Source organism: Oryzias latipes, chromosome 12 (genome assembly GCF_053564925.1).
Source record: "Oryzias latipes strain Hd-rR chromosome 12, Olatipes_Hd-rR_3.1".
Taxonomy (NCBI): Eukaryota; Metazoa; Chordata; class Actinopteri; order Beloniformes; family Adrianichthyidae; genus Oryzias; species Oryzias latipes.
Genome location: NC_136248.1, coordinates 29,048,803 through 29,072,684, shown reverse-complemented (window position 1 = coordinate 29,072,684; position 23,882 = coordinate 29,048,803). Strand labels below are relative to the sequence as shown.

The 23,882-nt window shown below is 41.6% G+C and overlaps 1 long non-coding RNA gene across 1 annotated transcript in view; it reads right to left on the bottom strand.

The window, feature by feature from the left end:
- Positions 1–8,540: 8,540 nt before the first annotated feature.
- The window catches only part of LOC144996476 (uncharacterized), a 37,451-nt gene continuing 22,109 nt past the window's right edge, over positions 8,541–23,882 (bottom strand). Inside the window, exons 2-5 of the long non-coding RNA XR_013659420.1 lie at positions 19,337–19,584; positions 14,000–14,133; positions 9,002–12,176; positions 8,541–8,916 (exon numbers count right to left, since the gene is read on the bottom strand). This is a non-coding gene — a long non-coding RNA (uncharacterized LOC144996476). The remainder of the gene's footprint in view (positions 8,917–9,001; positions 12,177–13,999; positions 14,134–19,336; positions 19,585–23,882) is intronic.

Sequence of the window (23,882 nt, the reverse complement as noted above, 5' to 3'; positions counted from 1 at the left end):
GGACGCCGAACACAATATTGTTGTGGTTTGGGTTCTGTTTGTGTTGTATTCAACTTCCTGCCTTATTTTGAAGGTTTCTTCCTGCCTGTCTTAGTTTGAGTTTGCCTTCCATTGTCCCATTCTCCCCTGATCCCTCCCCTTGTGTCTCGTCGGTCCTGTGAGTATAAATGTCTGGTCACTACCTTCCTCTAGTGCTGGTCCATGCTGTCTTCCACCCTGTTTCTCCGTGTAGCCCGTCAGTTGGTTTTCTGGTTTCCCTGCTTTTGTTATATTAAAAATCCCTTGTTTTTTGGAACCATCTGCCTCCCGTCTCTGCACAAACCCCCACGAAATAACAAACGCACTGTAAAAACAACAAACGTCAAATTTTACTGAAAAAATAAGCTCTAAAAAGGTGAGCCACAGGGGGGACACTATTTATTGAACTTAATTAAATTCAGTTTCTGTATTTGTTTTTACAACAAGAATGATAATCAAAGGTTTTATTCATTCGAGGAGCGCCTTACCACGAACCTGATTTGGCAGCATAGATGTGCACAGGATTTTAGATGGGCACAAAGTGGGAAAACGGCAGCGAAAACAATACGTTTATAAAGTGAAATTTTAAAATAAAGTACTAATAGTTAACTACTCAGCTACTGTAGATAAAGTGATACAATTGTCATTTCTTTTATGTAAACAAATTACTGTCAACCTGAGTTTGTTCACTTTATGGACGACATAGAAAGCAATAACACACTGGAGGCACAATGTGCTGCAGGCATGATTAATATGAAAAACGTTTACACACATACTTTTATCCCCAGAATGCTGAAATTATTCCTATTTAACGTGATCCTAGTGTATCAGTGAGGATTCTGCAGGCGAGTTCAGTTTTCAGTAGTATTTTTATTTTTGTCAGTCACTCCAGGTTCATGTTAATCATCCACAGCTGTCTTCATTTCTGTTCATTGTCTTCAGTGAGTAGAGGGGTCTGGTTTTCAGTTCTTGTCTGGTCATCTGCTTTTTGTTTCTCCATGGTTTTTGTTCATTTATTAAATGTTTATGTTTCTGCCTCTAAGCGCTGTTTCCTGCATTTTGACTCCCACACCTCCAGTTCCTGACAGCTGCACCCAATGTGACTCTAGCTCTAGATTGGGATTCACAGCTACACTCTCTTTTGCCTCGTATCCTCCAAACACAGCCTTTTGTTGAGATTGGAAAGATTTTAATACAAGAGATTGTGAACTGAATGATATAGAATTTAAAGAAGGCGATTACGTTAAACAGATACATTTCGTGTCAGACCTGTAGTGAGGAAGCTGTTATGTTTTATTCTGGAGTTAGTACCAGCTTCCTGTCCCTGCACCATCTGCCCTGTGTTGTATTGATGCACCGCTCAGACGTCTGGCTAAAGTAAAAAGTGACCCCTTGACTAATATAGAGCATTTTTCTGAAATATGAACCACATTTGAGCTCGTTAAATCAGTGGACGGCGGCTGGTTAGACCAGAACTCAGTCAAGTAGCTTCATTGTCACGTCTCTTCAGGTCTCCATGGGGCAGCAGCTTCTCTCGCCGTACCCGGCCGTCCCCGGCCGTCCCCGGCCGTCCCCAACTCTCTCTGGCGGTTCTGAGTCCGATTGGCGCAGCAAAGACAGAGGCGGCTGCTCAGAACCCCCGTATTACAAGAAAATGGGTTCGATAGACCAGTGTTCTTCAACCTTTTTTGAGCCACGGCACACTTTTACCCTGAAAAAAATCCCGCGGCACACCAGCATCCAAAAAAAAAAAAAAAGCAGAAATTCATGGTCTGTATTGATCGACAGCCCCCCACCCCCCCATCCCCCGCGCGCAATCTCACGTGGATTTTTGTGATAATTGTGGCAGAAAAAGCAGGGAGTTGCGGCTGTTTTTTTCTAAGAGATGAACCACCAGCTTTAGCTGGTATTTTTGTTAGAACTGAGCGACTTTATCAGCAGAATTAAGAACAAGGAAGTGAAGACTTTAACCACTTCTGATTGGTCAGACTGATGACATGTGATTAAGTCTTCAAGAATGATTGGCGGAGACAGTTAAAGGGGCGGGACTTTTCCTTACACAGTTATAGCTGCAGCTAAATCGTGGTACCGTGATTCTTATCAAAATTTCTTTAATAGAATTAAATAAACACAAAGAAAAAGTAATTTTATGATCGTTTATATTCCTAACTACTCAGTGTTTTATCAGGGCCTGTTTGGATGAACAAAGAGCTGATTTCCTGGAGATGGAAAATGTTTTTAGATCAGTTAATGAGGGCAATTTCTCCACGGCGCACTTGACCATCTCCCACGGCACACTAGTGTGCCGCGGCACACTGGTTGAAAAACACTGCGATAGAGTACCGGGGGATTTTGTAGCCACATTTGTTTCTGATATCTCTAACAGAAATGAATTGATGTTAATACAAAAAGAAAACAGAGAGCACTTTTTATTACAAGGCAAAAAGGGCAGGTGCTCAAGCTCCCCTAGCGGTCGATGAGTGAACGTGTCTGTTTACATGATATCATACATTTATAATCTTTTACATTTAAAATGAAACAATGTTTGTTTCATGCTTCTAAGAGCAAATCCTGATCAGAGTACACTTAGGTGTATTCAGACTGAAAATTAGTTCCAGATTATTGGGAGAAAACGAACTCTGGTTCACTTTAAAGCAAACCAAATGTGTCCAGTCTGAATACACCCTTATACTCCAGTTTTTGGAGGTGACCGCCCTGGTGTGACATACAGTCCCAAAAATACATGATTGGGCTTTTCGTGAGGATAAATGTATCTACATCATAATATTAGTTTCTAGGGTGTTCATGTTAAAATTTTCAAATCAAATTTATTTAAATTCACAAGGTCTTGAATTTAATCTATGGCTCAGTCCCAAATATATCTGTATTTTACACTTTTTCATTCAGAGACCATTTTTGCTTCACCATGAAAAGAGTTTTTCATCCAACCAGAACTTTGAATTGAACTAAAGCAGATGTTGCTTTAAAAAAAAAAGTTCATATTTAGGACTGACATGGACATAAATGAAATGGCATCAATAGAAAATCCGATTTGATGAATTTATGTCTCATTTTGGAGGTTTTTCATGATTGAATTTGATGAGAGATTAGTCAGAACCATCACGGTCCACAACAAATGCATCAAACTGTCATGTAATGAAGGTCAAAACCAGTCTAAAACATTTAAATGACAAAGACACTTATAGCATAAAAAGATCCAGTGTGTTTTAATTTACTGACAAAAGGGAAATCTAATCATTAAAAAAATGTTTTTATTAGCGAAGAATTACAAAAATGAAAGTTTTCAGTTCTCTTGCTAAAAGCTCTGTATTCGGTTTTTAGGTCAGTTTTTGAAGGACTCATTTTTATAGTTTCATTGGTGTTTTTACCAAAGTAATGGACTCTTGCTCCACTGTTTTCATAGCACTATTTCTGTCATGCTGGAATGTTTTACATTTTCCGCTCAGACTCCAGTAATACTTCGCCGGCGGTCGCAGCTCTTCCTGTCCGTCTCTCTGTGGCGGCGGCGACTGGCAGGTTTGACTGATCCACTCACGCCGTGTGGGTTCTGTCAGTCGCAGACCTCCAGCTCTCCTCCGCCGCCCCGCGAGTCTCCAAAGCGCCGGCTCCTTCTCGACCCGCCCTGACCTCTTGGCCGACACAAAGCCTTGACAGTGAGCCGCAAACTGAGCGGGTCAGGGAGGAGCTGCCCTAGTGTTTTGTTATTTCAGTGATTATTAAGGGCTGACCTTATAGAAATAATGAACGAAACGCGGTGGATGCTAGTCATGGAATCAAGCTTCCTTCTGGTAGCTCATTCCTGCATGGTGGATCAAGACATCAAGTCTGGGGTTTGGCTTTTTAAGCCGAGGAAATTTGATTAAACTGGCATAAAATTGTGAACTACCGTGGAATTAATGATTCTAAAATAAACCTGCTGATGCTGCTCATTTGCTCAGTTTCCAGTAAGATTTTTTTTTTGTTGTTATTGCAGCTGAGCTGTAAGTATCTTTTTTGTCACGCACCACAGAAAACTGTAAGTAAATCGCATCTGCAACCCAAAACAGTGAAGGACATTGTTTTCTGGGTGCATGTAGTATAAAAAGCTGCAAAATTAAGCGTCATTTTCCAGAATTAAAGTAAAAAAGAATATAAGAGAACAGCAAACCTTGTTTGGACCTGAGGGTCATTGCACCTCAAGAGCCACAGAAGTTTAGTTTCACGTGATCTATATTTGCGAGACTCCTGTAAGTGAACACGACGGGTGTGCTTTAAAGAAGCAAAAACATTTTGATTAGTCATGTTGACGAGGAGCTCACCTGGTACTGACGGGCATCTCGATGGAAAATACATTTCTATGGAATAAGCTGTTAAGAGACGCAAAGACAAACCTGGTCTTTGAGTAGAAAAATGACCACTCTGGGTTAAAACCACTTTCAGTGTCACAAGAACAGGCAGAAAGCTGGATCCAAATGCAGAAGCTACATAAGCTCAGGGGGGGGTCAATAGCAGGCATAAGATTATCAGAAGAGAGTTATCGCGGACAGCCGAAAGCAAAACCAGCCTACAGTAGTAGGCACTAGGCTGCGCGATGGGCGATCGCTGTGAAGTATAAACTGGGCTTTAGTCAGCCTTCAGGGCCGCCATCAGTGAATGAATGTGTGTGTGTGCATGGGTGGAAGTGACTGAAAAGCATTTTGGACCATGCCTTATATGAGGATCCCTTGTGCTATCCTAGGCCCGTTAACGATGGGAGTTGGGTCATCTAGACCCACTAGACAGTGCTCTGAACCTTTTTTGTTTAATGATTTGTGATCTTCACTGGTGTCCATGGATTACATGAAATCTTTCCACCTTTATCCACCTTTGTCATGGTAGGGAGAACACGTCAGTGTAAGGATGGGGTCATCTCGACCCCACCAGATAGCACAAGGATTAAAAAGCACAATTCATGACCAAAATCTATAAATTAGTGTCTTAAATATTTGCTTGTAGGGGTATATCTTTGACATTCCATAAGTTTACCACCATTTACACGATCAACTGACTGACGCAGAGAAAGCCAACGCGTTGAAAATTTGCGGTTATCCTGCAGAGTTTTATAAGGAATTCTGGGAACAACTGGCACCAACGTTTTATAAAACGGTAAAATTTATCAATGAAATGTGGGCCCCCCCTCTTTCGGTTTTATTTGCACCTTAGACATGTAGGGCCCTTGGTAGGGGGGGTGCTTGGACATCACTGCCAGCAAGCAGCGGATGTCCTCCTAGCACCCTACCCGCCAATTTTAACCGCACCTTAGACATTTAGGGCCCCTTGGTGGGGAGGGTGAGGGGACGTCACTGTGAGTAATCAGGAGACGTCCCCTTAGTGCCCTACCCGCCAATTTTAACCGCACCCCCCTTAGTACACACACCCCTCCCCCCTCAATATATACATCCCAACATAAACACACACACATGCACACACACACTCTCTCAAACACACATACACGCACACACATTTTGCAAGGAAGGTGGGACCTAGGACCATCTGTCCCCTGCCTCTTCCCTGGTGGGGGGTACGGGCCCCTTTGCAGCGGCGGCTGTGTCCCCGGGGTGCCGGCTTCCTGGGCCCGGCGGTGCTCTCTCCGCGCGGTGGGGGGGTTCACATTACATCTGAGCCGGGGGTGTTCGTGTCCCTGGGGGGTGGGTTCTGGTCCTTGCTCCTGAGTGCTGGGCCCCGCCAAATTTCCAACTGTGGCCGAGCCTGGTCGGGCCATATTTACAACACCCCTTGTGGGCCCTCTTTTTTCCCCGGGGTTCCCCCCTTCTGGGCGGGGGCGGCGGGCCCCTGCCTCGCTCCTCCCTGGACCAACCGTGGGCCGGGCGGGTGGCTGCCTGGAGTGCGGAGTGGGTCTCCCTTGGGGGGTCCTGGCTCGTACCTGGGGTTGGGGCGGGGGGATGCCCGGAACTCCTGGGTGGTGGTGGGGTGCTCGTCTGGGGCTGTGGGCGTCCTTCTCCGGTGGGGCCCTGCGTTGGGTTCTCCCGGCGCGGCGGGGGGGCTGCTCTCCTGGTTGGGCTGGGGCGGCGCCCTCTTTCCCTCCGTGCCTCCCTGCTCTCTGGCTCTGGGGGCCTTGCGGCGGCCCTGCTGGCCCTGGCCTGGGTGGCGGGCTTGGTCGCCCGGGCGGCGGTTGTTCCCTGCCGGTTCCCGTGTGGCGTTGGGGGGATTCCGGCTGCCGCTGCTGGTGCGGTGGGGGTCTTGGGGTGGGGATGGCTGGGCACTCTCCCTCCTTCTTTTCACGTTCCACCATCCATTTTAGAAGAACATAAACACTCACCTGGGCACAGGTGTTAGCTCAACAGACTGAATGACTGAAATATTTCACACTAGTTGGTTTTAAGGCATAAGTATGCGTGTGAACACTATCTGTTTTGTGTACATGTCGACAGGTGGACATTTTTGCAACTAACAGGTGTGTTTATAACATTTGAGTGTGTGTGTGGACAGGCTCCGCCCTTTTTTTTTTTTTTTTTTTTTTTTTTTTACATTTGAACCTTACCATAATGATTAACAACCAGTAAACTTGCTGCTTTATGCTGCTTCATGGTCTTATCCCCCTTCCCCTCCTGTTATCACCCCCTACCCCCCCTCTCTCTAACGTCCCTCTCTCTTCTTCCCCTCTTTCCTTTTCCGTCCGGTCCAACACCAAAGATTTTCAGACATGTTTGAAATTAATAAAGTTTGGCCTCAATTACAAAAGGGGTTTATTCAGACATACCTTTGGTTTGTCTGAAGATTAATAACCCCTCTTGTTAAAGTAAAATATGTCCAACCCAAGAGGCCCTCAGCTCTCATCTGTCTGCCTAGCTGTTGGACAGGACAAGTTAAAAAAAAAAAAAAAAAAAAAAAAAAAAAAATTTATCAATGAAAGCCAATCTCTACCACCTAACATGAACTCTGCCAACATTATCCTTCTTCTAAAACCAGACAAAGACCCCACGAGTCCTTCAAGCTATCGCCCCATTTCTTTAATTAATGCAGATGTTAAAATTATCTGCAAAGCACTAGCACAGAGAATAGAAAAAGTCACTCCTCACATAATTGACTTTGATCAAACTGGATTCATCAAAGGCAGACACTCGGATGACAATGTCCGCAGACTCGTTAACATAATAGACTTTGCCACCATCAAAAACCAGAAATGACTATACTATCACTGGATGCTGAAAAAGCCTTTGATAGAGTAAATTGGAAGTTCTTCATTGCTGCCCTCCATAAGTTTGGGTTTGGAGAATCATTCATCAATTGGATCAAAATATTATATCACAACCCCAATGCATCAGTTAGAACTAATAAACAGACTTCCAACAGGTTTTTTCTTGGAAGAGGAACTAGACAGGGTTGCCCGCTCTCCCCCTCTCTTTTTGCAATATTTATCGAGCCTCTAGCTGCAGCAATAAGACAGAATGAGAGTATTAAAGGAATTAAAACCAAACACAGCCATCATAAAATTAGTCTCTATGCAGATGACATATTACTGTTTTTAAGTAATATACATTCTGTAAATGAAACGGCAACAATCATTAATGAATTCTCTTCTATATCAGACTATTCCATTAATTGGAATAAATCTGTTTTATTACCACTGAACAGTAATGCGGAGCAAGGACTCACAATACCAGTTAAATCAGGCACACATAAACCAGGCTCGACTAAGACAATGTTACAACTATCAGAATGGCCATTAGTGTTTGGAAAGCCATTATGTTGGCATTTCTGATAAAAAATGTAATGTTTCAGCCCAAGACTTTTACTTTGAAAGGTACAGACTTGTGCAAAAATGGTTTCTTTTTGATCCATATTTTGTGCATGTGTGTTTAAAAGCCTAAATGCTGTGCCACACAACCACTTTATCTTGTGATCCATGTGTGATTTACGTAAATCATAAATGTTTCTTGCGTTCGTTCGTCATTTGGCGATGTGTGCAGATGTCCATCGATTGTTTCGGCCGACGGGTCTTTACGTGAGTTTGGTTTTGAGTTTATTCGCATATTTTAAGTAAAATACGATGCGTATTTTCAGCACAGTTTATACGCAATTATTACGTAATTCTTTTGCAATTGTGCGTGACTTTTCTAGATTTGCAAGATTTTTGCATACACCGATTTGTGGCTGTCCGCGACCGTTTCACATATGTCTAACAGACTTTTCACATATATAACTTTTATATCGCGCATAAGGCGCATATATCATGTTAAAGTGATGTAATAGACGCGCACATTTTTGGCCAGATTTGGCTTTTTACATTGATTTATGCGTTCTTTGCGTGGTTTTAACGTTGTGCCTGTGTGATACATTTTTCTATTTTTTTCCATGTTATAACCAATTTTCAACTGTGCAATATACACAAAACGTACATAGTGGCTGTTTGACACGACTTTAATGTAGAATATCTGAAATACCAATACCCAAACTTAAAACCCAAATGAATAAACCCATGTGGTTTTTTAATACCTCTAAAAGATTTAAAAAAATCTGGCTAATCTTTCTTTTTTTTATTGAACTGATCATAAACATGGAAGCAAGACTTTTAAAATCAGAAATGTAGTCAATTTTAGGCTCTGGAGCCTAAAAACATGTTAGCAGAAGAAAGATGTTAGCAGTAATAAACCAAATGGCTGTAATGAATAAATGTTACATAGAAAGACGTGGGGGGAAAAAAGCATTTTTACAATAGGAAACTTTTAGGATTTTTCCAGTATTTTTCAGATTCTACAGACTTCAGGTGGTTAGTTTATTGAAAGTTAAATTAAAAGACGACTCAACAATTACCAATGGGTTGTCACGAAACAGTCTCAGAAATGCGGTTCAGAAAAACTCCAACTGGACTTCTTATGAGATGTCTTGAGCAACGTCCTGTGGAGACCAAAGTGGAGTTGGTTGAGCGTAATGACCACTGCTATGTTTGGTAATATAACATTGGAGCTGAAACTCCACATACCATCTGTCAAACACGATGATGGAAGGCTGACGCTAGCTTGCCGTCCCAGGGTTCCTCTGTGTATCAGAGTAACTAAGAGGCAAATGTGAAGTCTGAGGGGGGAAGCCTGGTCAAATGCAGGTCACTGGGATCCAAATCACAGCCAAACCTCTGCAACAGAAAAAGAAATGTTCTGAGGTTTCAAATGACCATCTCAAAGTGTAGAACTTCATCAAACCAGAATGTTGTGGTATAACGTCTGCCGTACGCCTTGCACGTACTTCTGGATGAAGGGTCTTAAGGGCTGTGACCTCTGTGAGTCTGCTGCATCATGCTAGAGAAAGTCCTGCATTGTAGGAAGGGCTCATGTCCGTATAATCTATAAACAAGATGCTCCAGGATTTCGCAATGTTGTGATCGCACCAATTCACGCAAACTCAATCAATTCCTGCAGCTGTTTCTAAACATCTGCAACTTCGTCCAGTCACCACAATGTTGGTCAGTCGCTCTTATTTCGAAAAAGGTTGAACTCATCAAACTGTATCAACCACTCAAATTTAGAGGCTTGGTCATGTATGTCACTAGTCATACATGCTTAACCCTTTAACGCCGGCACGCTGGCTCCAGTGTAGACTTTCTTTGAATTACCCTTCAACACTGATACAATGTACGTACTTCCAGCGGATTCTGAAGTGGAGAAAAACAGCTTTGCGCTGATATGCAACACTTTAGTGAAGTGTTTACGCAATTAATGTATACTAGCTGATTCTGTCAGAGACCAGCAGCTTTGCACTAAAGTACAGTGTTGCATGTTGAACCGTGTCAGTATCTGCTGGAAGCAATTACATAAATGGTTGAAGGTAGTTCAAAGGACTGTGTGTTACTTTGCCGTCGCCGTCTTACATTAAAAGGTTAACATCCTCACTTCCTTGTGCTGACACGGCTAATAAAGTCTTTCACAACGAAAAAAACAACTGAAGATTATCGTTGAAGTCTTGCAGTTTCTCGTATCAGAAGAAGTGCATAGAATAACGAATCTCAGACCTGTTTGGCATCAGTGCCACCGTCTTATCACAACCCACTGCCTTACCTAAGGTCCACTGGGTTAACGCAAAAGTATTTGTAAAGCCCAGTTTCCCCTGAACGGTCCGATACTATCTGTTATTTTGAGCATTTCCATTAAGACCAAACTGAACCATTTTTGGGGCACCGTGGTTGTAGGTCCGTAATGGAATGAAGCAGTTAGGGCAGAGCTGCTGTTGTCACACGAAACCTTTTGATTGGTGTGAGGTCATTAACAGAGAAAAACAGGGCCAAAAAGGCACCAAACAACATGAAATACTCTGCACACATGAAATACCATGCCAAGCGGGGAAAAATGAGCTGCAGGAGGGCCTCCGTTGCTGTTGATAACTTTGCTTTTGCTGTAGCCGCACTTCTACGACACAAAGCTTCACGATCGGTCTACACTCTGCATGCGTTGTGATGGTCCAGCTTTGAGTGGAAACACTCGCCTGAGCTACCTGGACCATACTAAGCCTGACCAGACCGTTCTGCTCAGTGGAAACGAGGCTTAACTCTGCTATTGTAACTATATTACACAACAAAAGAACACACTGAACAGTCAGTTACAACAGTTAGTAAATATCCTCTGTCATGTTTTGTTGGAGCACAAACAAATTCGACAACTCACAAGATCTTTTCAACCATGAGTTATGCGCGAAAAATAACCAAATGTTTCATATAAAGTCTGCTGGCATGTGTGGGGTTACATAAAATGACAATTCAATAAACACCTGCCTTAAAATCTACACTAAAGCCATTTGATGAAAATTAATGTTGAAAAAGTTTTATTGCAACTTTTAGGAAAACTCATTGCAAATTCAGCTTTTTTGTAATAAGACTGTCATAAAAAATGTCCACGAGAACAGTTTAATGTGTTGGTTTTTTGCCAATCTAAAGATATGAAGACCTTTAAATAATTTTAATTTAAGCGTCTGTGTGGTACATCGTCAAGAAAAGTGGGACCCCCCCCCAAACAAAACAAAAAAACAAATAAAACAAAATAACAATACTGAATAATCGAACAGTCGCCCAACTAAAACATGTTCCTCCACATCAGAAAGGTCACATCCTACATTTTGGTTTCTGCCTCCAAACTCTTTGTTTGGGCTCTTGTCGTTTTCCAGCTTTATGCCTCCATTGATCATCTGTCTTGGTGATGATACCATGTTTGCTCTTTTATTTTACCATTTGTTTCATTTAAACTCCTATCGTGGTCGGCATAACACCCATATTAACTGGTGGAGGTTATTTTTTAGCTTTCAACTCAATATTAGGCCTCACAGGTTGCATATCTTTTAAGCGTCTTTGGTGAATGGATATAAAAACACAATGGATGGAGCTAAAATATCATGCAGGCCCCCAATGAGGCCGCTTCGAGCTTTGTCACCCTGATGGCACCGCTGAGGACACCCCGGGACGGGGCAAAGTGGGAGTTTATGGATCAATTGCTGTCACTGCTCAGGTGTCCTATGATCTGTAAAGCTGCCTGCTTAAAAAGATTATGACTGCACCGTAGGTGCTGGGCTGCTGCGATTACACAGTGTGAATGCACGAGCACAAAAAGGAATAAATTACAAGGTAATGATATTAAAAGCACAAAGTCGTTAAGATGCCAAGTTAAGACACAATAAATCCAGTCATGGCTTCTTCAGCCCGTCCCCACACAGGGTAATTAAATTAGATTTATAAGCCATATTACATCGGTGCTAGATACTTCATCCACCCACAGCTTCGGCTCCGTCCCTCCATCGTGCTCTGCTTTATTAGACGACCTGACAGCTGGCGAAAAAATATGGTGGAATGTTTCAGGTCCCAGGCTGCGAAAGCTCTGCAGTGGGTGCTCCGTCTTTGGCGGTGTCAGTTATGTCCGCCCGTAATATATGGAGGGCTCTATTTCTCTGCAGAGTGGCGCTGCTTATGACCCAGCCCAACAGCTTTATCACCGTCCACACTCTGGGCTGCGCCGCCGCTGCCACACCACCCCAGATGCCCTCGTCCACCTTCACCTCCCTCGGTCGTTTCACTGATGTCCTGAAACAAAGAGACAACTGAAAGGGGATCGCCGTCTGCACTTCCGCTGTGGCCGGAGTGCAGGATGTACGTCACGCAGGGATTCTGAAGGCCAGGAAACCTGCAACAGAGAAGCTTTTTGTTTTTAATGGCAGCCAAAATTCCATCACCTAAAGAAGGCCATCAGAATGATGAATGTTTATCCTCAGAAACCCCCCTGGTGGCAGGAACAAACGGGGTCATGGAGGAGCGGTGGAATCTAGAGAGTTACCAAAACATGACAGATGGAATCAAACCATCAGTTTATACTGAAATATATGTAATTACTAGCTATAGCATGATAATTTGAACAAACCAGGAATGTTTCAGTGTTTTACCATATTTACTTTTAGGTTTGAAATGATTTTTTAACAAAGGGGAATCTAAAGAAGACATGAGTGAATATTTACCGACTGGTTGAAAAACAATAGATGAGAGAAGCCTGTAATTTTCAACTCAACTAAGAGAGACAAAATGAGAAAAAAAATCCAGAAGATCACACTGTCTGATTTTTAATGAAGTTATTTACAAATTATGGTTGAAAATTGGTATTTGGTCATCTACAAATCTACATCTCGCAAAGCTTTAACTTCTTCTGTAAGAGGATCCTCAGTCCTCCACTCGCTACCTGTATTGATGACACCTGTTTGAACTGGTTATCTACATTAAAGACACCTGTTCACAACCTCAAACAGTCACACTCCAAACTCCACTATGCTCAATACCAAAGAGCTGTCTAAGGACACCAGAAACCAAATTGTTGACCTGCACCAGGCTGGGAAGTCTGATCTGCAATAGGCAAGCAACTTCATGTGAAGACATCAAATATTAGGATATGGAAAGCAGACACGACCACTGATCATCTCCCTCCATCTGGGCCTCCACACAAGATCTCACCCCGTGGGGTCAACATGATCACAAGAACGCTGAGCAAAAATCCCAGAACCACACGGAGGACCTAGTGACCTGCAAAGAGCTGGGACCAAAGTAACCAAGGCTACCATCAGTAACACACTACACCACCAGGGACTGAGATCCTGCAAGTCCAGACGTGTCCCCCTGCAAAAGCCAATACACGTGCAGGCCTGTCCAATGGTTTCTAGATTTGGATGATCTAGAGGAGGATGAAACCAAAATAGAACTTTTTAGTAAGAACTCTGCTTGTCATGTTTGGAGGAGAAAGAATATTGAGTTGGATCCAAAACACACCAACCCTACTGTAAAGCATGGGAGTGGAAGTGTCATGCTGTGGGGCTGTTTACTCAGTAAAGGGACCAGGACGACTGATCAGTGTCAAGGAAAGAATGAATGGGGCCATGTATCGTCAGGTTTTTGAGTGAAATCCTCCTTCCATCAGCAAAGGCATTGAAAATGAAACATGACTGGGTCTTTCAGCATGAGAACAATCCTAAACACACTGCCTGGGTTACGAAGGAGTAGCTTTATAAGAAGCATTTCAAGGTTCTGGAATGCCCTAACCAGTCTCCAGCTCTCTGCTCCATAGAAAATCTTTGGGGGGGGGTTCAAAGTCCGTGTTTCCCAGCGACAGTCCCAAAACATCACTGCTTTAGAGGAGATCTGCATGGAAGAATGGGCCAAAATACCAGCAACAGTTTGTGGAAACCTTTGAAGACTTACAGGAAATGTTTGACTGCTGTCATTGCCAACAAATTGATACATAACCAAGTATTGATTTGAAGTTTTGGTATTACTACTTATTTTTCACCATAATTTACAGATAAATTCTTTTAAAAATCAGTAGTTGAGATGAAAATTACCTATGATGAAAATTACATTTTAAGTGGAAGAACTTGCACCAATAGTGGCTGACTAAATACCTTTTTGCCCCACTGAATTAAATAAAATTAAATACTATGTAAAGTATGTACTTCACAAAAAACTTACCACACACACACAACAATGGTGCGTTCCATTTTCATGACGTCCCTTAAGGTGTCTGTACGAGCCTCAAGAGACTGTAAGACACTCCTGCCATCCCTTTAAGATGTGGCCACTCCCCTCTGTGATCCTCCACGGGCCTGGACAACACAAAAACCAGTGTTTACATTCTTCATCCACCTCAAACTTCAAATAACCTTTAAATCAGATGTATGGTGAAACAATCTCTGCTCCAGACCAAGCATCCCTGTCCTGAAGAAACCCTACAAGTTCGGAGTGTGCTTTAAGTGACAGTCATGCGTGTGTGAAATGCCAATCAGACAAAAATCTAAACTTCACAAGAGTGATTGTGAGCAGAGAAGAGCAAACACATTATCATTAGGGTAGAGGGAGCGGGAGGGGGAGGACATTAATCTGCCAGTATCACTTTCAATTTGCAGCGATAGCAAGAAATCTCACAGCAAGTGTGCAGTTAAAATCGGTTCATGCAACATTTTAGATGTCACGGCTGCTGCTGAAAGAGGGCATTTTCAAAGGAGTGAAACGCTGCACAAACAGAACTTGTGGTGTGAGAAGAGGGCAGACAAAAAGCAAAGCAGTGCGGGACATGAACGGGACCGGAATGCAGCCTCGTGTGGCTGATTTTAATGAGCTGTGGCACTTTTATTATCATTATTAATTAGCAGTTTTCAACCAGCGGGTGCGATCAATAAGGTGGAGTGAAACAAATTTCAATGGGCAATTGGAATCAATCAGAAAGAGTTTTTATCTACATAACTGCCACTGCTCAGGCTCGTTAGGCCTAGCGGTGGGAGAGGAGAGATTTGTAGCCTTTTTAATTGGAACAGCGTGACTGAAAAGACATTTTTCTTTTCCCACTGTCGTCTGGTGTCTGCAACTGTTTTGGCTACATTTTTTTTCTCTATTAGTATTTTTTAATCTAATAAGCAAATATAGTTTAAGGTACATTTTACACACTCTGCACATGGATGCTTATCCCCATCCTTCCCTCTCCTTAATCAGACAACCGTGAAAATGAGATTAGCAACTCTCTGCTCAAATTCCATATTTCCAAGCGGAATGTGTTGTCTTTGTTTACTAATCTGTGCGTTTCCTCTTTGGGAGGCAACACAATCCTCAAATTTGATGTCAAAAATTCCAGTGTGTCTAAATGTGTGACTATAGTTTCCATACAGTAAGATAAAATCGTAAAGCCGTCTATTGTCCAATCGTGTCTATATTAATGAAATGTAAAAGTACTTTAAGATGAAATACTTTGACAGGTTGGTTAAAAGAGTAATCTTGGAAGGCTTGTTGCTATGATTTGTTCCAGTTTGAGCAAAAAGGAATGTTTTACAGCCACATCAGAGGAAACTGTTGCTATAGATTTACAGGATATTAGGGAACCATGTTTCTAGTCATTGTACGTGTTGACAAATCTGCTTGCATGAAGGATGTGCTTTTTGTGGTTCTCCTCAGTGTTTTTGTTCTGCTCATCTGGGAAAGAGGGTTGAATGCAGCATTCGTGTCATGTGAAGAAAAGAAAGTCATGTTTGGGAAAATCCCTGTGTATACCGCATTAGAACGTTCTCTGAAACATCCTTCCATCCATCCATCCGTCCGTCCGTCCATCCGTCCGTCTCCATCCGTCCGTCCGTCCGACGGACGTCCGACCTATCTATCTATCTATCTATCTATCTATCTATCTATCTATCTATCTATCTATCTATCTATCTATCTATCTATCTATCTATCTATCTATCTATCTATCTATCTATCTATCTATCTATCTATCTATCTATCTATCTATCTATCTATCTATCTATCTATCTATCTATCTATCTATCTATCTATCTATCTATCTAACCATCCATCCATCCATCCATCCATCCATCCATCAGTTTATCCATCCATCCATCAGTTTATCCATCGTTCATCAGCCGTTCATCCATCCATCCATCCATCCATCCATCCATCCATCCATCCATCCATCCATCCATCCATCCATCCATCCATCCATCCATCCATCCATCTATCTATCTATCTCCATCAGTTTATCCACCGATTCATCTAATGATCTACCCATCTATTCATTCATTCATTCATCCTCCATCCATTTATCCACCATCCAACCATAAATTTATCCAGGCATCCATCCATCCTTCTTTGCACTTGCTAAAAATCGATTCAATATCCAAAACGGCAAACTACTCTTTAAAACGGAGGCATCTCCTCTTGCTCTCTTCACCCTGCTTTTCTCCCGTGGTTGAAGGCTACTTAGCACACAACAGTTAATACCTGTCTAATTTATTAGCCTCCTGCCCCGACTCTGAAGGGCCATTAGCAGCACACACTGACACAGCAGCCCGGTCCCTGTCGTAATTTATTGTCTTATTACAGTGCTGCAGCGGCATCAATTAATTATCCATTAAAGCGCTGCTGTCCCAGGATTTATTGTGGGCACTGTGGGGGCTGGAGAAGATGCAGAAGAAGAGAAATGAGGAAGAGTGGGTTGATGAAGGTGGTGGAGGAGGGGGTGAGCAGACATGCTGAAGAGATGGATTGTTGCATTTGGTGCACTTTGGTTCTAACGAATGGAAAACTAAGCAGCTGAAAATGCTTAAAATGAAATTCCGATGAAATATCATATCGCTGTGGAATTATGAATAACAGTGATAGCTAAAACTAAAGGAGGGGCATGATCCAAGAGGCTGTTTATTGCAGGTTTCCATCATTTGCAAAAAGTAAATCATTTAATGTTGAGTTAAATTTAGATTTGTCTAGGGTTCGTCTTGTGTTGTAGAAGAACAGCATGTGTTTATGGTACTTTCTTTTATAATAGAAACATTAATCTCAGGTTTTTGATGAAATCATATACTTTTACTATCAATGGCAATGTTCCTGAAATTCAAATGTTGTGTTTTAAAGAGTTTTCAAGATTTTTTGATACAAACTTCCTTTGGTTTTTAGTGATTATTAGCAAAAGTTAGAGTTTTATAGATCTCTAGAAATTCAAGGCTTTTACTGGATGTCATAGAATGGGTGAAGTGTTTTTGGATTATCAAACCTAACATTTTTGATGCAATTTGTTTGTTTTTGGACAAAGTACTCAGGTGTGATCTAAGTATCCTGACAGTTTCCACATGGTCTTCTGTCTTCACTCTGAGAGACTATAAAAAAAGTTTGGATCATTTACAGATGTTTTTGCAGCTTTTCAGTCATGGCTGTATTATTTTCTCTTTAAGTGATTTGTCATGTTTGGACTCAACCAGTTCTTCATTCCATGAATTTTTTCCAAACTGGAATGCACCGGACACGCCGACGGCAGAGTTTCCTGCCACTCTTCCTCCATCATCACCCCAATGAGCATCTTCCACCCAAACTATTTCTCCTGAAAACAAAGTGTTTTCCAGGCGCTGACAGGCAGAATGGATTGCTTCCATTACACTCTACAAGAAACACATTCTCTCAAGATGAAAGGGTTGTAAATTATCGCAGACAGTGTTGCTGCTAACAAGTCTGGTGATCCAGGGCTAATGAGGTTCACAGTCACAAACGGCATCCTGGCAGCATGACAAATCAGACGTTGTTGTCATCATCGCAGTCATAAACACAGCGTGGCGCCTCAGCAGATCCCCACGATGCCTGCTACGCTGACACAGTGGGACGGCAGGTTCAACGTAAAGCTGATGCTGATGCTGTATCTGTTAAATAATCATTTCAAATGGACAAATAAACGGTTCCAAAAGCTGGTTACACTTGTGGAAGAAGCTGATCACGGCAATGTCTTCTGACGGGTAAATTGTTCCAATTCCAAGTTTAAAGTCTTCCACTGGAAGACATAATGTTCTGATTTAAGCCTTTACGTTTCAGTCTGATAACTGAACATCCAAAGGAGCCGCATTAAAAGGGAAGAAGTTATTTAACCGCTGCTGCAGACTCCTAGGACACATTCTACACTTTATGACACTGACTTAAAGAGGCTAGGTTAAAAAATCATTAGCACGTCCTCGATGTTAGCTTAAAAAGCTCGCAGCTAGCATGTTACCGCTCCAAGTTGAAGTGAAAATTGCTGTGGAATGGATGTCTGAATTTGACCTTTCCCCTGAGGAAGTGGTTCAACCCCCCCGATCCAACCCCTAATGCTGAGCGTCAAACAGGGAGGCTTGGGCATGACCTGATTGTGGGATTTTAACCAACGACCTCCCAGTTTTAAGGCGAACACTACCACAAAGCCACAGTACTGTTTTATTAAACCCAGGTATACAGTCTGTGATAAGTATTAGTTTAATACAAAATTGATATTACATTATTTTATACCATGGTCCGGGTGAATACTCGATTCTGATTGGCTGCTAGGTGTGCATTAAAACCTGATAACCGCACAGTAAAAAAAGAAGTTCCGGTCACCTAGCTTAAATGTTTCGTATCACTGCGCCCGCTTCTTTAAAACAACCTTTAGCTTCATCAACTGGACAAAAACAAGCGGTAAGATGTGAACTTTCTCCCTGAACTGATGCTTTATTCAACCCATCGGAAAGATCAGCATATATATATCGCCGAATCTTGACTGCAGCGGTGATGCGGCGCGACAAGGACTATTTGCTACGTGATGCGGCGAACAAATAGTCCGCTTTTTGTTAGAAAAGGGATCCAAATCGGAAAAAAAAAACAGGAATTAAATGCTTAAAACTTCGCGTCGGACGTTTCAGGCTTCCATGGCGTGCGTTAAAAAGTAATAACACACACTTCGTCGGCCATTTACATATGACTTAAATTTATGTCATTTATGTGTATTTTTAATATCCTATTTATATAATTAGTATAGTAATGCCATAATCAGTTGTATAATTAGCACTAGCAGTGAGTTATTTGGCAGAGATTGGTATTTAACAAAATAAAAGTCATCATTTTGTATTTTTATGGAAGTATAGCTAAATGTTAACACCTAAAACTTTCATGGTTAACACACTCATTGCATGTCATGTTTTTCACATTAACTGTTTGTTTTTCATTTGAACAGTTCTTTCATGGCGTGTTCTTAGGGCTTAAAAGGATCTTTTTTTGAGAGCCACAGATGAGAAAGTATTTAAAGACTTTTGTCTTCATTGTTCGAGTTTCAAGCAAACCAACCATGACACCAACAAACCCATCATCAGTGTTTCCACGACAACAGCTTGATCATGGCCAGAGTTCACCTTCATACAAATGTGATTCCTGTGACATTGTAATCTCTTTTCATCAGCTCACAGAAACAGTCGTGAGCGAAGTCTCAACACAATCGCGTGTCCTTGGCAAGAAGAATAAATCAAAGCATGAAAAACGCTGGATTTTCCTTCACACCTCAGTTGTGCCGTTGTCCCCGCGGGCGGCGCAGGCAGGAAATGGGAATGACTGCTTCCTGCCTGAGCGGGCTTTGAAGGCGGCGAACGAGGGACGATCTCATGGCAGAATGGCGTTGCTGCGCCTTCACCGCGCTCTTTGTAACGCGTGATTTACACTTTCCTCCATGCTGTTTCATCTGTGATTTAGTGTTTCCTGGTCAGATGGCTATCGGCCGCCTTACATGTCCGCTCTGGTCCTGTAGGACACTGGAACAGAAAAACGTGGCGTGGTCAGGCTGTGGACCTTAAAGAAAACCTCGTCAGAGTTTTTCCAAAATCTAATAAAAAAAATTGTTTTTTGGCTAAGTACTTTTACTTTAGTTTTACCTTTTTTATTTATACTAATCATTTCCACCAACTCTTGAACTCCTAAATCTATCATTTGCTGCCAGTCTGTAACGCACATGTTCCTGTTAACACTCAGCACTTTCCCTGCCTTGACCTCTGACCTTGCCCCTTCTCTAACCTTCACCCTCAACCCAACCCTCACCCTGCCGTAATTCTTTAAACCTATAAATCCCAAAGCGCTCTAAAATTAAAAGCAAAGGTGATTCAGAGTTCAGCCGTCTGATTTTTACATTTGCTGTTTGAACGTTTCACCACAAAATATTTGATCTCCTTTAAAATGATGGAGGCAATGTAGGTTTATAAGAGGGGACAATTCTAAGTGCTTTACATAAATCCTTAAAATACACATTTAAACAAAGTTCAAAGGAATTTAAAGTGTCTTAAAGGGCTGATATCATGCTGGAGTAAACTACATCCATATATATGTTTCTATATCACCTTTGGCATTTTCGCAGCTCTTTTTCAACCCAGAAGTTAGATGACTCCATTTCTGAGGCACCGCCTTTCGTTCATTGTGGGGGCGCCCGTTTCATGACGTCATCCTTAAGCCGGTCTCTGTAGCCAACATGTTCTGACTCCTTTAACTCATCATATATGGGCACACGAGAAGGGTCCCCTCCGCGTCGCATATTATTGACACTACGGGTGAGCCCAACTTGTGGTTTTTCGATGTGCTTTCTGCTCCAAATAAATGACGTTTTTTTTCCCCTCTGCTTATGCTTCAGTTCAGCCCGCCATCCTCCAAAAAACAAAAAAGATCGGTGGTCCTGCCAGAAAATATGGAAATAGTGCAAAGTCCAACGCTAAGATTGACATTGAGTACAAGATCCGCCTAAATGTTCACTAAACTCACTCAAATCTTCCATAAGTTCTCCTTTATTAGCTGACAGTAATAATTTTTGGGTGAAAAGTCACATCCTTGCCTCTCAAGCTCTGCTTTTTAGCACAGCAGTGAGCCGGCATCTCGACATGGCGTCTAACTCTACACACTCAACAAGATAGCGTAGCGACTCTAACCTATATATCTCATTGCTCCAGGTGACCAGAAAGGTCTGACTGGTACAGACTGGGTCAGAATATATTCTTATTCTGAATATATAGGACATATTTTTCTTTTAAATATTTAGGAATGTTTTTAGAAATGTTTTGAATTGAATTGAAACATGAGGAGTTTGAATCCATTTGGTTTATTACAAAAGTCGTTTATTACTTTTGGGATGTTTGTCAAACCCAGAAAAACAAGATATATATATAAAAACAAGAACAAATTTAGGTTTCAAGTTAATAGTTTATTTGAAAAACGGGCACCAAATGAGAAATATATTAAAGCTGAAACCATAGAAAACATTTGATGTCTGTTTAATATATGAAGAATCAACAAAATATTAAAAAATAATCATGAACTCTGGACATGCTGGCAATTTAGTTGGAAAAACACCAATTTTCAAATGGAAAAAATGCAATAAATCCATGAAACACAACAGTTTCTTTAACTTCTTTAGTCTTAATAGTTTTATTTTCATTTTCTTTCACTGACTGTCTGCACATTCTGCATACTAAGCACTATTGTTACTGTGTGATGATAAATCTAAGCCCTGAACAAAACCTTTAAACATCTTTTTGTAGACAAAAATCACGTTTTACAGAAGACCTAAACAAAGCTAACCGAGGTTTACTGGATCTTTTCGACAGTCCTTTATAAATATAAACAAAAACTGAAATACTGCACGTTGTTGTAGAGTTTGTTTTCATTGTGTAAACCAGGAAATCAAATGAAAAAGTCAGAGGTTTAGTGGATAAACTTGGTTCAAACGAAGGACGTAACAGTAGAGCAACCAACACTAACGTAAAGCAATCACATCTGAATGCTACAATTTATCTTCACAGAAAAAAAGAGCGCCGGATTTCTCATCATTCAGGCCCAAATATTATTTTTGCTTTGCCATCCTTGATAAAAAAGCTTTAGTGTTTGTTGATGTCAGGGTTGTAATTACCCAGTGGGTTATGAACTGCTGCAGATCTGGGCTGGCACGCCGCATATTTGTTTAGCCGCGCCGCAGAAACTGACCTCGGAGGAACAACATGAAAACACTGGTAGCCAGCGAGCCCGGCCACTCTGACTCAGACATGCGCTGAGATTAAAGACACAAATTTGGTAGACTTCAAATTAAAGTAATGAATCACATTCCTTCTGCTTTGTTTTTGCATCTAATGGCGCTATTAGTCAAACGAGCTGAGTTTCTAGCCTTTAATTATGCAACCGGTCCAAGGACGTTTGAAAAACTTTCTCAAAGTTGCACTCGAGCCGCCTCAGCTCCTATTCAGCGTTTCTGACGGCGGTTTCCACTGTGGGTCTGCAGATGGTTCATAAACTTATGGCAGCGTCTGCTCGCCGTCCCTACGAGGCTCACTCAGCAGAGGAAGGAGTGGGAGGAAAGGAACAACAGGAGGGAGCTGAGAGACGAGGACAGGAGGTTAAAGATGAACACGCAAAAAAAAACAAAAAAAAAACACGCACCAAAGATCTAACATTTGTGTTGTGATAAAACTGGACCTTCAACATGAAGACGCAACAGGATCGCATGAAATCAGGATAAAGTTTCTTTGTAGAGCCCAACTTGGCCCCATTCATTGAAATTAAAAAGGTCTGTGCAATTTTTTCGGATAAATAATAATAATAATAATAATTATTATTATTTTTAGAGCACCTTTCAAGATAAAAATCACAAAGTGCTTCCCAGTAAAACACAGAATATAAAAATTATTATGAAAGAGCAGTTTAAAAAGATACGTTGCAGCTTTTTAAAAGAAAACACTGAGTCTACAGAGCATGGGAGTTCCAGAGCGATAAAAAATGAATACCTTTAACTTCCAGTTTACAGTTTCTTTAAAAAACAAGTAAGTGAAGTTTACCCAATCAGTGCTAAGCAGCTTGCTAATGAAGGAAATGGGAAACTATGTCAAACATTCGCAGCCTCAAACAGTTTGAGCAAGCTTTATTTATACAGTTAACCTGACATTCTTGGATTAGACACCCAATAATTATAATACAATTATAGCTTAAAGTTTCATGTGTAAAAAGTAAAACCGTTTTTCTTTTTTACAAATCTGTTATTGAACTCTGGGATAATTTAGCTGGAGTCCAATAAAATACAATCAAGTCATTTTTAACGACACACTGCAGGTAAACCAGAATACTTCATTTAAAAAAAACGTTTTTTCTCAGCGACGATCATCTCCTCACATCTGCAGCAAAGCAAGCGTGACCGCAGGACAGTATATCCTTTACAGTGAGCGCATGCATGGAAGTGTGGTTTTGTGTGAAGGAGTCCAGAACCAGCCCCGTCCCGATCCCTCGCTCCCATCACGCCAGTGTCTGTTTTTAATCTGGGCCGGTGATTTATGAAGGAGCCCGGACTGTGTATATCTCCTCACTTCCTTTCATTTCTCAAATGGTTTGTGTGGCGCGGGATGATAGATTTATCTACACACAACCCCTGCATGACTAATTAACTCTGAAATATCAGGGCCAGATGTGGAACTAAAAGACAGACCCCAGAGTGCTTTTTCTCTTGCTCAACCTGACTCTTTCATTTTTCTAACTGTTGCTTTTTTGTCCCTGCTTTTTCCTCCCTCTCAACGCTGAACACATGCCATAATTCTGCTGATAATATGACAGGGTGTTTTGGGGGGAATGCAAATGTTTTACAGACTGAATCAGCAAACGACACAGTTGATGGTTTGGATTTTAAAGGCAGTTCAAGTAAATGTTTTTGCCTCGAAGGAATACTCCCCCCCCCCCCCCCCCCCCCCCACACAGTCGGAGTTTGTTACACACATCATTGCAGCGGATAACACAAGTTTTTAAATGAAACGCCGTTTAAAAGAAATGACATGAAAGTACCTAGAGTAGCAGGAAAGAAAGGTGTTTTCTTAAAGGGTTCCTACAGTTGTTTTTTTAATAAAAAAAGCTCAAGTTAATGAACAGAACTAAAGATCTACAGTTGGATCTGTGGAACTCTTCAGAACCAAAGATCTACAGTAGAACCTTTGGAACTCTTCAGTACCTAAGATCTATAACAGAATCTATGAAAATCTTCAGAACCCAAGACCTTTAGTCTTGGGTTTTTAATGAACACTGTCTTGAATCTGTGGAA